This window comes from Euleptes europaea, chromosome 13 (assembly GCF_029931775.1).
Source record: "Euleptes europaea isolate rEulEur1 chromosome 13, rEulEur1.hap1, whole genome shotgun sequence".
NCBI lineage: Eukaryota > Metazoa > Chordata > Lepidosauria > Squamata > Sphaerodactylidae > Euleptes > Euleptes europaea.
Genome location: NC_079324.1, coordinates 34,262,711 through 34,277,063, shown reverse-complemented (window position 1 = coordinate 34,277,063; position 14,353 = coordinate 34,262,711). Strand labels below are relative to the sequence as shown.

Below are 14,353 nucleotides of genomic sequence, written 5' to 3'. Positions count from 1 at the left end.
AAAACTGGTCTAAGTTTATAGTGTGGCTATGCCCCCAGGATACCTTAGATGGACAGAATTGGGTTGGGGGAGGAAGAGGGAGAAGTGATAAAGAATGGACAATGAAGAACAGAGGTGGGAAATGAATTAGCACTGTCGCTGGGATACAACTTTAAGGCAAGTCTCAAGGGGAGGTCTCGGGGAAAAGATGAATGACTTAATCATGATGAAGTAGCTCTAAAACTTAAGAGGTTGTCTTTTATTCTTTTTTGTGGGGGAGTAAACTGCTAAGTTTAAAATTGGGAAGGAGGCTAGATTTACAAGCAGAAGCAATCAGTATATTTGACCACTGTTTGTGCTCCAAAAACAAGAAGCAAGCAACTTTCTTTGGTCAACAATGTATATGGTTAAAAGACATTAACGTTTGCTGGACAAGTGATACTTTGCCATTTTTTAAAAAGAAGGGTATTCATGTTCAACGTGTACGCTGAAGCAAGAATATTTTCTCCTCTCTAGCTTTGTAGGAAAATCAATATCTTGTTTTGAGAGGTGTAAATGTGGCCGTCTCTCGAAAGTGCCCCGGTCAGTTTACGACACGTTCAGCAGCTGCTTCCTTCCACGATTCCCAGGCTACTGGGATTGACAAGGGAGGGATCAACTAATGTGCCCCTTTGGCTTTGTGCACTGGCCATTGTTCCTGCAGCTGAGACCCTCTGCTTCTATTTGCTTTCTCCCACATGCATTATTCAACAGCACAGGAAAAGGCCAAGAACCTCTTTCATTCAGGAATTCTGTATTAAAATAATTAATTTCAAACTGAAGCCGGGGAGGGGAAAGTTGGCTACTGGTTGAGCGTTTTAATAAGACACCCGTCTTTGCCATTTGCATGGGAATTATGCAACAGGGCAGTAATATTGGAGGATTTCTTGTTTTGCTCAAGATGACAACACGAGCTCTTCTCCCCTTCTTTAAAACGTTAGTCCTGGGTCACCAGATTCTGCAATGAAGTCATCTCTTTCTCTTCCAGCCCCACTTCTTGCAGACTAGTGCTCGAAACAGAGAAAGTGAGAGAGCCAGAGAGCACATGCTGCTGTTGAAGAAGGTGCCGGCTACACAAGAACGTGTAAGTGCTGAAGGAGGTCTGGTTAATTCAAAGAGCCTGCCAAAAGGAGAACTGAGAAAATGAGATTATTATTACTAACAACAACAACAGAGCATTTATAGAGTCTTTCAAAATCAGTGGTTGGATGCTGCTGCACGCTGCCTGTTGGCTCTGTGTCTTCTTCGTCCTGCGTATTTACACAACTGGGCCAGATGTGACACAAAACTATTGCAAGTCAATCACAGTCAGCATTATCCTCCTTATCATACACCTGCCCACATAAAACCGCCTTATACTGAGTCAGACTGTGGGTCTAGCAAGGACAGTATTGTCTACTCTGACTGGCAGCAGCTTTCCAAGGTCTCAGGACAATATCTTTCACATCACCTGCTTACCTGCTCCATTTAACTGGAGAGGGGGGTTGACCCTGGGACATTCTGTGTGCAAAGCAGATACTTTACTGCAGAGCCACGGTCCCTCCCCAAAGCATAGAGGGGGTAGGAGGTGGATGCTGATAGCGGCCTGACAAAGGCTACTTACCAAATTCATGGCTAAGGTAAGAATTTGAACCCATTACTTCTTAATTCACCTTCTTTGTCATTATACTACAGTTGCCTCTTGCTATAAATGTTCTCCTCATGCAAATGATGGTCTCTGCCACTGTAAGCCAGCATAGTATCTTAAAATCAACATAACCAAAGGTATCACTTTATACTGCAGATGCACTGTCCCTTGTGGACACCATTATTTGCCTCAGTGGAAAAGAAAAACATATGTATTTATTTTAGACATGTGGGAACCCGCCTCTCTTCATGGATTTAGTCTGACTGACAGCAGGTGTTTCTCTACCTTGATACCTGCAATCCTTTTAACTGGAGGTGCTGCACATGCTCTGCCACCGAACACTGCCAAATATCTAATTATGCAGCAGAACATGCACCAGGGAGTTGTGGCTGATCACATCTCCCCACTTCATAGCATTCATTGGGTGATGTCAGGGCTGATGCTTACCCTCAACAGATTGGGGATTGGGTACCTGAAGGACCGTATCCTCCCCTACTAGCCAGCCCACCATCAAGAGCTGTCTCTCAAGCCCTGCTCTCTGTGCCACTGCCTTCAGAGGTGAGACAGGTAGTGGCTAGAGACAGGGCATTTTATGTGGTGGCACCTCACCTCTGGAACAGCCTCACCCAGGAGACTCAGCTGTTGCCTACCTGACTTTCTTTTAGGTGCTGGGCTAAAACACATCTTTTTACTTGGGCTTTTAATTAGGGTTTTTATTTTATCAGCTTTTTAATGGTCTGCTTCTGTTTTATAGATTTTTGTTTTGTTTTGTTCTATGGATCATTAAATCTCAATCCAGGGGTGGTGTCATGACAGCCAGTGTGGTATAGTGGTTAGGAGAGGTGGACGCTAATCTGGAGAAACGAGTTTGATTCCCCACTCCTCCACATGGGCGGCTGATGTTAATCTGGTGTACTGGGTTTCCCCACTCCTACACATGAAGCCAGCTGGGTGACCTTGGGCTAGTTACAGTTCTCTTCGAGCTCTCTCAGCCCCACCTACCTCACAAGGTGTCTGTTGTGGGGAGAGGAAGGGAAGGAGATTGTAAACTGGTTTGATTCTCCTTAAAAGGTAGGGTTGCCAGGTCCCTCTTCGCCACCGGCAGGAGGTTTTTGGGGCGGAATCTGGAGAAGGTAGAGTTTGGGGAAGGGAGGGACTTCAATGCCATAGAGTCCAATTGCCAAAGCGGCCATTTTCTCCAGGTGAACTGATCTCTGTCGGCTCGAGATCAGTTGTATTAGCAGGAGATCTCCAGCTATACCTGGAGGTTGGCAACCCTATTAAAAGGTAGAGAAAATCAGCATATAAAAACCAACTCTTCTTCTTCTTCATTAGCTGCTTATGTCGAATGGCTTTCACACATGCACATTTTCTGTCTGTCCTTCCACCCACCCACCCACCATGTTTTTAAATCGTAAACTGCCTCAAGGAGCTGAAGAGGTGGCATAGAAATATTAGAGGGGGGGTTGCTGTAATGTTGAGAAGCCAGGCAAGATGTTCTTGGTCTCCTTCAGACATACGCCCTCTGCTGGGTTGGGAGCTGCAATACCGCCCTGCAGCCATCTGCACGAATTGGACTGCAACACAGCTGAAAGCCAGCCAGCGGTTCCTCCTCCAGCAAACTGTCCTGCTGGGGCAGAGAGTGAGGTGTGTGGCCACTGCTATAAACCCCTGGCTTGAGACTTTGCAAACGCCAGGCAAACTTTGCAAAAGTGAGAACGGAGCCTTCGAAGCTGCCCTGTGACGCATACCGTCTGTGCACCCGGTCCGAGCATCAGGTCCATTTCGAGTCTCTCTTCCTCAGGAGGTTCACCACAGAGTGAGCCTGAGCAGCATCTGGCAGCTTGAGAAATGCAAGCATTGCTTTTTCAGCGGTACTTTAAAACATTATTGATTGATTCTGGAACTTTTAATACTGGATTTTTGAAATAGTTACTGATTAGTTTGTGGATGTTTGCCAAGACAGCATGGAATGAAGCTAGTCATCTCATAAGAGCATATGAAAAGCCATTCTGGGTCAGGCCGAGGCCCATCTAGTCCAGCAGTCTGTTCACACAGTGGCCAACCAGGTGCTTCTAGGAAGCCCAAGAACAAGACGACTGCAGCAGCAGCAGCATTGTCCTGCCTGTGTTCCCCAGCACCTAATAAATTAGGCATGCTCCTCTGATCCAGGAGAGAATAGGTATGCATCATGACTAGTACCCATTTTGTCTAGTAGCCATGAATACCCCTCTCCTCCATGAACACATCCACTGCCTTCCTTATAAAGCTGGGGAGAAGGGCTGGCTGAATATATATTTGCTGCATCCTTCTTTGAAGAAGCTCAGAGTAGTATTTTAGCCTCATAATCTTATCAAGAAGGTATAGATGAGTCAAAGGATTACCAATGTCAGGCTGGGAAATTTCTGGAGATTTTTAGAGGTGGAGCCTGGGGAGGGACCTCACTCAGCAGGGTAGAAAGCCATAGAGTCCACCTGCCAAAGCAGCCATTTTCTCCAAGGGAACTGGTCTCTGTGATCTGGAAATCAGTTGTAATTTTGGGGGATCTTTAGGCCCCACCTAGAGGTTGGCAACCCTAGCTATGGTGGATTTTTGAAGGTCATCCAGTAAATTTTTATAGATGATACAGAATTTGCACTTGGTTTTCTCACGTACAGGCCCAACATTCTTAGCCAGTGCACCATACTGTCCTCCTACGTACCTCTAATGACACAGTTCAGACCTGTAAGTGAACTTGAAACATGCATTACTAGAAGGCAAAGATGGCAATGATCCAAAGGCACAGGAGATGAGTGTATCAATTAGTAGTAAATGCCTCTTTTGGTTGTTCTGATGACCTCTTGCAATGGCCCCAACTTGGCCTCAGTAGCAAGGATACTGCGAAACACTGAAATTCCGTAGCATCTCTGCAAAAGATTTCCACACTAACCCATAGGGTTGTGACTTCTTTAAAATGAATGGAATCTAAGAGATCAATAGCTAACTGTACTAAATCCTTCCGTCATATTGATATAGCAACAGAAGGTCAATTTGTATAATTAGCAGAACTAAGTGATACATTTCCCCTGGACTGCACCACTTCAGGCTGTATGTATGGAAGACCATGTCTGAATGCTCAACAAAAAGTTAGCAGAGAACTTTAGGGGTCTCAGGGAGAAATATGCTTTGCCCTTATATGCTGTAGATCGATGTGCAGGGAGTATTTTAAATCCCCTTACCTGTGGCTGGAAGTGGTTCAGATCGGGGGGGGGGAATACTCTGCCATTCTTCTGATTGTATAAACTAACTCGAAGTCTCTTTCTCCTTTGAAAGCTGAGCAAATCATATCCCGCACGCATTCTCGATGAGCAAATTCATGAGTACGGTGCGATGGGAGATGCTGGGGAGGGAAGAGGAGAGAGAGAGAAAGAGTCCATGTCTGTACGTGTTTTTAGTGCTAATCTAAGCGCTGGACCAACTCCCAATCCTTGGGTCACTTGTAGACAAAGTTCCCATTGTGAAACTGGGGCTAAGATGGCAGCCTCTTAGCGCTGCTTTGAAAGTATGCATTTTAAAAAGAAAACTTGTGTATGCATAAGCCTCTTATTTAATGAATGACTCCCTTTGTATTTACATGTTCCACGATCCATGGGACAAATAGGGCTTAGTCACTGGAGAGTGAAAACTTGGAGTCCTCCAGGGAGAAAGACAGAAAGAAGGGAAAAGGGGAGGGAGGAGGAAAGAAAGCCAAATAGAAGCGGGCATTTGCGAGAGGTGGCAAAAAATGAATGTGTTCCAAGTTTAGTCTTACCTGATCCTGACTACAAGGTTGCGGTTGAAGGATTTGACTCACTTTCCAACTCTTCAGGAAACGGAATGTCGCTCCAGACACCCAAACACGGCTGATATCCAGCAGGCTCGGTGGGGTTGAATTAATTATATCTCAAATCAACTGGAAAGAGAGAGAGAGACAGAGAGAGAGAGAGAGAGAGAGAGAGAGAGGCACTGAAATGTGAAATTCATCTGGCTTCACCCAAATCATTTGCTTGACATCTCCCCAATATTTCTTTGAAGAAAACTGAGCCAGATCTAAGATTTCAGGGCCCCTTGGCAAGGCAACCATCAAGGCAACCATCATTTGGCCCGTGTGACCAGGGTGCACAAAAGGAGAATTCTCCTATAGTTGCTTCTGACCTTCATGGGTCCTCAGTGCAAATACATAGTAGCTTGTATCTGATCTTGGGGCCCTGATTTGTGGTATCTCCATAGCTCTCAGGTTCTGCCCTTTTGAAATGCCTGTGGTTTCTTTTTCATTTGTGTTTGATGTTACTGCCCGTATTGGGGTTTCTGAAAAATTGTGTTGGTTCTGATAATGGATTGGTCTTGATTGCTGCCACGAGAACATGCAAAGCAACTGCACGTAGGATTTGGATGCCAATTACAGACTGGTAAAAGAATAGGGTTGCCAACCTCCAGGTGGTGACTGGAGATCTCCTGCTATTACAGCTGACCTCCAGCTGATAGAGATTAGTTCCCCTGGAGAAAATGACCACTTTGACAATTTGACTCTAAGGCATTGAAGTTTCTCCCCTCCCCAAACCCCGCCCTCCTCAGGCTCTGCCTCAAAAACCTCCCATTGGTGGTGAAGAGGAACCTGGCAACCCTATAAAATAAGATTTAGAACATGGTCATTTTCCGCAGATGACTTATTATAAGAAGGAGATGGAGCAATCCCAATCAAGAAGATCTAGAAGGAATTGGATTTTGTTTGTTGAACATTAGAATATGAACCTTTCAACCTGTCTGATCTAATGCATATTTTTCTTTGCTTTAAAAACATTTAAAAGGTAAAAAATAAAACTAGAATGTGACGGGGTCAGAGAGGATCCCAATGTACTGGGTAGGATCTTTTATTTTTTTCATTTTGGGAGGTTGTCTTAAATTTCAAATGAAAGTTTTTATAAATTGGTCCCCAGCTACTTTATAACAGCGGTTGACTTCCATATTAATTAGCAGCCAGTGAATTTTTTAGGGGGCAAAATTATGAGGCGACATTTCTCTTTGGAACCTGAAAGCTCTCAGTTATCATTTTCTTTTAATCCTCCATCTCGAAAGCGTGAATTATTTCTGTATTTCCATATTTCTCAAGAAGCACTTAATTTAATCTCAGCCCCATTTCCTTCAATAAGCTATTGTTGCATCTTTTAAAGCTGCCCCTGCTCCCTCCTTCTGGCTCATATACCCATGAAATTGGTTTAATGAAGCATAAAAGTATGAAGTATTAACAACAGTGGAATTCGGGTGGTAGCTCTTCATTTTTCAGGGGCACTCACATTTCCAACCTAATTTATAAAATCAGCTCACAAATGATTTTTATCACAGCCATAACATCAGTATAAATGACTGCCTTTTCTGGGACACGGCAGTCCGTCAAACACTTGAAATGATATCTATTAGTCAAGATAGAGGAGGAGTGGGAGGGGAGGCTGAAACCCTTGGGACAATTGTCCTGTGAGACAGGAAGACCAAGAACCTGACTTTCTGCAACTCAGGCACTAGGTATTTCCAGCGATGTTTCAAAAGTTTGGAAATGTTGTAAAAAAATCTGTTCGCACTTTCAATGTTTTCCCACCGATTTATTAAGAGTTTGAAATCGTTGGAAAAAATGGTGTTCCCACTTACTTTGGCCCCTTCAGCTGTGAAGACGTCTTCCAACCGTTTATTGGCTGTGGTATCCAAAAACCCTTTACAAGCGGTGTATCGGTTTGGCCCGTTTAAGTGACGTCACTAATGACCCGCGAGTCCGGAGAGAAGCCCCCCACCCCCCCGTGATCCCAGCCAGCCGCCCTTCTCCAGGGCGCCTCTCGGCACGGCGGCAGGACCCCCGAGTCCGGCAAGAAGCCCCCCCGCCCCCCTCCATGCAACATTTCGGAAATCCTATATCGTGCTGGAGTAGAAGAGTGCGGTAGAGAACACATCGGAAACGATTTATTATATAACGTTGTCCAACTTTTAAAAATGCCCTAGAAGGCTGAGTGCGGTAACCCCCTCAGAATGTTTTTTGGGTTTTTTGGCAAACTGAAGTTGGTTTTAGGCCTCAAGTGGCAAGTAAAAAACCCCAAACAAACTACCAACAGTGGGTTACAGCGGTTTGTCATGCGTATGGCAAGTAGGGTTGCCAAAATCAAAGTGGACCTGGAGGTCTCCCAGAATTATAAATGATCTCCAGATTACAGAGATCAGTTCCCCTGGAGGAAGTGGCAGCTTTAGAGGGTGGTAGGGTTGCCAGCCTCCAGGTACTAGCTGGAGATCTCCTGCTACTACAACTGATCTCCAGTCAATAGAGATCAGTTCACCTGGGGAAAATGGTCGCTTTGGCAATTGGACTCTATGGCATTGAAGTCCTTCCCCAAACCCCGCTTTCCTCAGGCTCTGCCCTTCAAAACCTCCCACTGGTGGCAAAGAGGGACCTGGCAACCCTAGTGGACACTATGGTATGATACCCTGCTGAGGTCCATCTTTTCCCAAACTCCACCCTCCCCAGGGTCTACCTCCAAATTTCCAGAAATTTCCCAACCCAGAATTGGAAAACCTTGTCTTGTCCCATAACAGGCCATTATGAGCCAATTCAGGGCAACAGATTGCTTAGCACTTGATGACTGAATATGTGAAAAGGCTCCTTAAATTGTGGGAAATATAATAAAAACAACAACAATAATTTTGTTTTTTTAGCCAAAATTGATTCCTAAAGCAGCTCATGGAAATTTAAAAATAAAAATGGCATTAAAATTCAATATGTTCCATAAAAATGGCATTTTCAGTTAAAACCGAATCCAGGCACATGTGTCTGGCTACATATATATGTAATATAATATAATATAATATAATATAATATAATATAATATAATATAATATAATATAATATAATATATCTATATCTATATCTATATCTATATCTATAATATCCTCAATGTGGCACCTATGATGGCGTGACACCCACCAATGAGTTTCCTGATATCCCCCATACCAGGTACGTGAATTTCTCTATCATAAAGAAAATTGATTTTTTTCCTCATTTACCAAATTTATACAGATCCCTTCAGCTAGTGAGTTTGGCAATTAAAACTCTCACAATGAATTGACTTGGAGTTCTGTTGTGTCCCCCTCCCAAATAAGAAGGAAGCTCCATTTTGCATCTGCCAAGCGGGCCCGAAGGTTATTGACAGATGAAGGGTTTTCAGGTGGCATCAAGTGTCTTGACGCATGCCAAACAAACGGCTGAACATACGGTTTCGTGTATAAACATTACGGAAGTGAAATTAAGCTGCTGTGTTGGCAGACAAGGTGTTGAGAACCATGTGGAACTGATAGGCAAAGCTATGGGCTGCTGTGTCATTTTTCTGGGGCATATGTCTTCCATTAAAATTTGGGACCTTAAAGAAGAACGTGTTTTTTGGAGCAGAATGCTTTACCAAGTTTGGTAAAACCTGATAAGTCAGTAAAAGTCTGTAATAACTGACTTTTAAATAATAAATAAGAGCTGTAATAACACAAATAAGATAAAGCAAAATGGGATAGGTACTTTTCCTACTGAGCTATTTTTGAAAAGCAGGCTGGTGTTTTGGCTAGTGCGGTGAAGGTAGGAAACTTAGCTTCAAATCTCCGGTCAGCTAGAAACCTGAACTGGGCAGCCTTTGGAAAGCCACTATCTCTCAGCTGTACATGTCCTCGTAGCATTGCTGGAAAACTAAAAAAAACTTGCCCAAAGAACCTAATACAATTATGATTGCCATCCTCCAGGTACTAGCTGGAGATCTGCTATTACAACTGATCTCCAGCTGATAGAGATCAGTTCACCTGGAGAAAATGGCAGCCTTGGCCATTAAACTCTATGGCATTTAAGTCCCTCCCCTTCCCAAACCCTGCCCTCCTCAGACTCCGCCCCAAAAACTCCCACCGGTGGCGAAGAGTGACCTGGCAACCTTAAATACAATCCCATCATGCACTATTCCCATCATGCATTGCTCACATTCTGGTCCTCCTATTTCTTATCTGATTGTATTACAGGGTTTAGACTTGATTTAGCTGCCACACATGTTCGTTAAAGGTTCTGCAATCATGGACTCCTGGCGTTCCACATCCCAGGGATTTGGGTCTAGTTGCTTCACTGACACTGCCCTCAAACACTGGAGATCTCCAGCTAGTACCTGGAGGTTGGCAACCCTAACTGGACTGCTTCTTTAGCCCAAGGTTAAGGCAATGGCTACTGGGATCCAAATATCCAGCTCCGTTAGAGTTGCCAACCTCCAGGTACTAGCTCTGGTCAGCAGATCTACTGCTATTACAACTGATTTCCAGCCGATAGAGATCAGTTCACCTGGAGAAAATGTCCACTTTGGCAATTGGACTGTATGGCATTGAAGTCCTTCCCCTCCTCAAACCCCGCCCTCCTCAGGTTTTGCCCCAAAAATCTCTCGCTGGTGGTGAAGAAGGGCCTGGCAACCCCAAGCTCCCTCTATGGCTTTGAGAAGGAAGGGGCCTAGGTACTTTCACTGAACGAGGGAAGAATCCCTTTACACAGTTTAATCTTTGAATCAGGGGATAGGAGATGTTTAGTGTCAGCCCAGAATGTGTCTATGTTTGTAGCACACAAGCTGTGTTTCCTAGCCTCATGAAGCAAATGCATGATAATATTATCCTCTTTCACTTTTTGTGTCAACCACCGGTGATTGTGGCCCTTTGTGAGTCTTTTCACTTTATTTTCCAACAGTGGAGAACTTTTTATTGGTCTGGGAGAAACATACTGGTTTTCTTAACTCTACACATGCACACGAAAAAGCTTGTGCAGGCCAGACTTCATCTTACTACTTAGAAAAATTAATGCAGCCAACAACTAGGATGAGCTCTGGAATTTGATTTGGTGCTTTTGCAAAAGAGCTTGGAATGGGAACATTGAAAGCTCATCTTTTACCTTTTTGTGCAAATAACCTTGCTTTTTCCTGGGGCATCCTTCATCAAGCCAAACCTTCACATACATAGCAGTCTGCTTAGCAATATTCAATCAATGGAGGGATTAAAGGTGAAATCAGTCACACAAGGGGAACCCTACTGCTGCTTCTCCTCAGTGTGGCTTCTCTAATCTCCCTCCGAGAGACAAAAGATCATAACTGATTTACTTCTACTCCCTGGGGGACAATTTGCTGTAGCCTGAAGCAATCAGGAAACACACTGAATCACATTCATGCCCAGGGGAAGAAGGACTGCCAAAAGAGACAAGGTTGCTGCTTTTCCATATTAGAGATTTCTTGAGAGAGAATTTTGGCAGGTTGCTTTTTCCAGTGTCACCAACCTAAAATAGTAACAGAAAACTTTCCAACTGGTTGGGGATTGTTGGGCAGGAGATATTTCTACATGGGAGAGATTTGTTGTTATTTTTTAAACCCTATAATAACTCATTTTCCAGTCAAGGTAGCTGTGATCATCTGCTTATTATTAGTCATAACATTTTATTTATAGAACTGGACAAGAGTTTAAAAATATGGCATAAGAAAAGATTAAGCACATCTAAGTCCCGCATATTTTAAGTTAGGAAGTATAATATGCCATTTTTGGTTCCTTTTCATTCATTTCATTTATGATGTTGTGAGCCTGTCTGTTTAACCGAAGTCCAAGGCTGGTTCTTGTAGGTTATCTGGGCTGTGTGACCGTGGTCTTGGTATTTTCTTTCCTGACGTTTCGCCAGCAGCTGTGGCAGGCATCTTCAGAGGAGTAACACTGAAGGACAGTGTCTCTCCCGGATAACCTACAAGAATCAATGATCTCTGACTGTGAAAGCCTTCAACAATATTCCAAGGCTGGTGTTACCACTTTAATTCTTTTTATGGTGTTTTACATCACTTTTTACCTTGAACACCATTGATGGGCAATTGATGCAGAAATAAAGTTAAATTTGTGTACATTGAATGGGGAAATCAACATGAGGAAACAGGAAATGGTGTGTGTTCAAATTGCATCCAAGGGAAATGCAAAAACAAAATGGGAATTTTTGACACAAAACAGCAGGGCTGTAAAATCTGGTAACACTGCTAATTTGAGAGGAGCTAGCTGAGTTGGTTTGTGGTAGAACAGCTAGATTCCAGTCCAGTAGTACCTTAGAGACCAACAAGATTTTTTGGGGTATAAGCTTTCAGAACCCCGTGGCGCAGAGTGGTAAGCTGAAGTACTGCAGTCAAAGCTCTGCTCATGACCTGAGTTTGATCCCAATGGAAGTTGGTTTCAGGTGGCCGGCTCAAGGTTGACTCAGCCTTCCATCCTTCCGAGGTTGGTAAAATGAGTACCCAGTTTGCTGGGGGTAAAGTGTAGACGACTGGGGAAGGCAATGGCAAACCACCCTGTAAACTAAGGCCATTTATGCATGGGAGGTTTTGCCTTGGATTTGTTGCTCTCTAAATGCACATTTTCCCCATCCAAATTCTTAAAACTCAAAAATAAGCCCCTGTGTGGAGTTTTGAGAATTCGAATGGGGAAAATGTGCATCTATAGAGCGGCAAATCCAAGGCAAAACCTTCCATGCATAAATGGCCATAGTCTGCCTAGTAAACGCCGGAATGTGACGTCACCCCTTGGGTCAGTAATGACCCGGTGCTTACACAGGGGGCTACCTTTACTTCTTTTGAGATTTCCAAAGTCAAAGCTCTCTTCATCAGATATGACGAAGGGAGCTTTGACTCTTGAAAGCTTATACCCCAAAAATCTTGTAGGTCTTTAAGGTGTTACTGGACTCAAGTCTAATTTCAAAGGGTGAGTTTCAAAGGACGATAAAGGATACATTTAAAGGTAGCCCACTGAAATCAACATCATCATAACAGAAGTGCTGGGTGTCCTGCCTCTGAAAATATCTAACTTTCAGGCTCTTGAATTGCTTATATGAATGGTTCAGGATTACAACATACTCTTTTTCTTAGATGGACATTTCGAGAATCCGTTATACGGGTCTTTTTACTGATCATACGGAGTTAACTGGAAAACCACCTGAGACAATGAATGGAATGCTTCTGGGAATGCTTCAGACAAAAATGTGGCATTCAATTTCGCCATGGTTTCAAGATCATGGAAACAAAGGAGATCACGTTTCAGCAATATTTGTGCTTTCTATTTTTGCGAACATTACGCATATATAACGCTTTGGATTTACTCATGCAAGAGGGAGGAAGGATGATCTCACCCACTTCTTGCTTCAGCCTTGTCCTACATTTATTTTTTTATCCACGCAGATCCTGTGATCCCTGGCATAGCCACTTGGGTAACCCTCCTCCCGCTTGTGCCAGTCGCAAAGTTGGTAGAAGCTAATCCAATATAATACAGTTATCTGTGGTCTGTTCATAGGTTAGATTACTGTAATGTGTTCAGCTTGGGAAGGCAATCCAGAAATGAAAAATGGTTGAAAATACAGAAATGAGATTGGTAACTGGTGTGGATTATAGACAGCACAACCTGCCAGTTTTCAAATGAATTACATTTGCTTCTGGACACAAAGCAAGGTGCTGGTTCTTTGACCTTTGAAACTCTCGGGGGATCTGGTACTTGGGTTTTTGAAAGCCCACATGCTCCTGTATGAGTTTCCCTGAAGGATAAGATCAGCATCAGGGACCCATGGTAAGCAGAGATAGGGCCTTCTGGGTGGTGGCACCTCAGGTGTGTAATGCCCTCCTCACGGTGCTTCAGCAAGTGCCCAGCTTGGCAAGTTTTAGGTGTTCAGCGAAAACTTTATTTCCCCCCAGCATATGGTTGAATTATAAAGTGTTAATCCCATTACCTGGATGGCCCAGGCTAGCCTGATCTCGTCAGATCTCAGCTGCTAAGCAGGGTCAGCCCTGGTTAGTATTTGGATGGGAAATCACCAAGGAATACCAGGGTTGCTGTGCAGAGGAAGGCACTGGCAAACCACCTCTGTTAGTCTCTTGCCATGAAAACCCCAAAAGGAGTCGCCATAAATCGGCTGCGACTTGACGGCACTTTACACACACACACACACACACACACACACACTCCCATTACTGTGTTTTTTTCTTTAAATTAAATCCCCAATCTACTGCTGGTTGGAGATTGTTCTAAATTGCTGCTTTTATTCTGTTGCTTCTATTGATGTCATTGTTTGAACTTTATGTTTTGGATTCTGAGCCATCTCGAGCATTTTAAACAGAGAGGAGGCATTTTCATATTTAACATCAATAGCCTATGCTTTTTCTGCCTGAAATCTAACACCTGCTATTTGAAATCCTTTAGCTGGAGATGCCAGGGACTGATCTCCAGATTGACTGCAGGAGCTCTGTCACTGAACCCTGGCATTTCCCCATCTCACAAACCATGAACATAAGAACATAACATAAGAACCCAAGAAAAGCCCTGCTGGATCAGACCAAGGCCCATCAAGTCCAGCAGTCTATTCACACAGTGGCCAGCCAGGTGCCTCTAGGAAGCCACTAACAAGACGACCGCAGCAGCACCATCCTGCCTGTGTTCCACAGCACCTAATATAATAGGCATGCTCCTCTGTTACTAGAGAGAATAGGTATGCAGCATGACTAGTATCCATTCTAACTAATAGCCATGAATACCCCTTTCCTCCATGAATATGTCCACTCCCCTCTTAAAGCCCCCCAAGCTGGCAGCCATCACCACATCCTGGGGCAGCGAGTTCCACAATTTAACTATGAGTTGTGTGAAAAA

The 14,353-nt window shown here is 43.8% G+C and overlaps 1 long non-coding RNA gene across 2 annotated transcripts in view; it reads right to left on the bottom strand.

Annotated features, from left to right (window-relative positions):
• Nucleotides 1–4,925: 4,925 nt before the first annotated feature.
• LOC130486171 (uncharacterized) overlaps nucleotides 4,926–14,353 on the bottom strand; it is a 78,116-nt gene continuing 68,688 nt past the window's right edge. Inside the window, exons 2-3 of one of the 2 annotated variants that reach the window (XR_008933737.1) lie at nucleotides 5,478–5,576; nucleotides 4,926–5,024 (exon numbers count right to left, since the gene is read on the bottom strand). This is a non-coding gene — a long non-coding RNA (uncharacterized LOC130486171). Of the gene's footprint in view, nucleotides 5,025–5,435; nucleotides 5,577–14,353 lie in introns of both variants that reach the window. The other variant, XR_008933738.1, reaches the window with a different exon arrangement.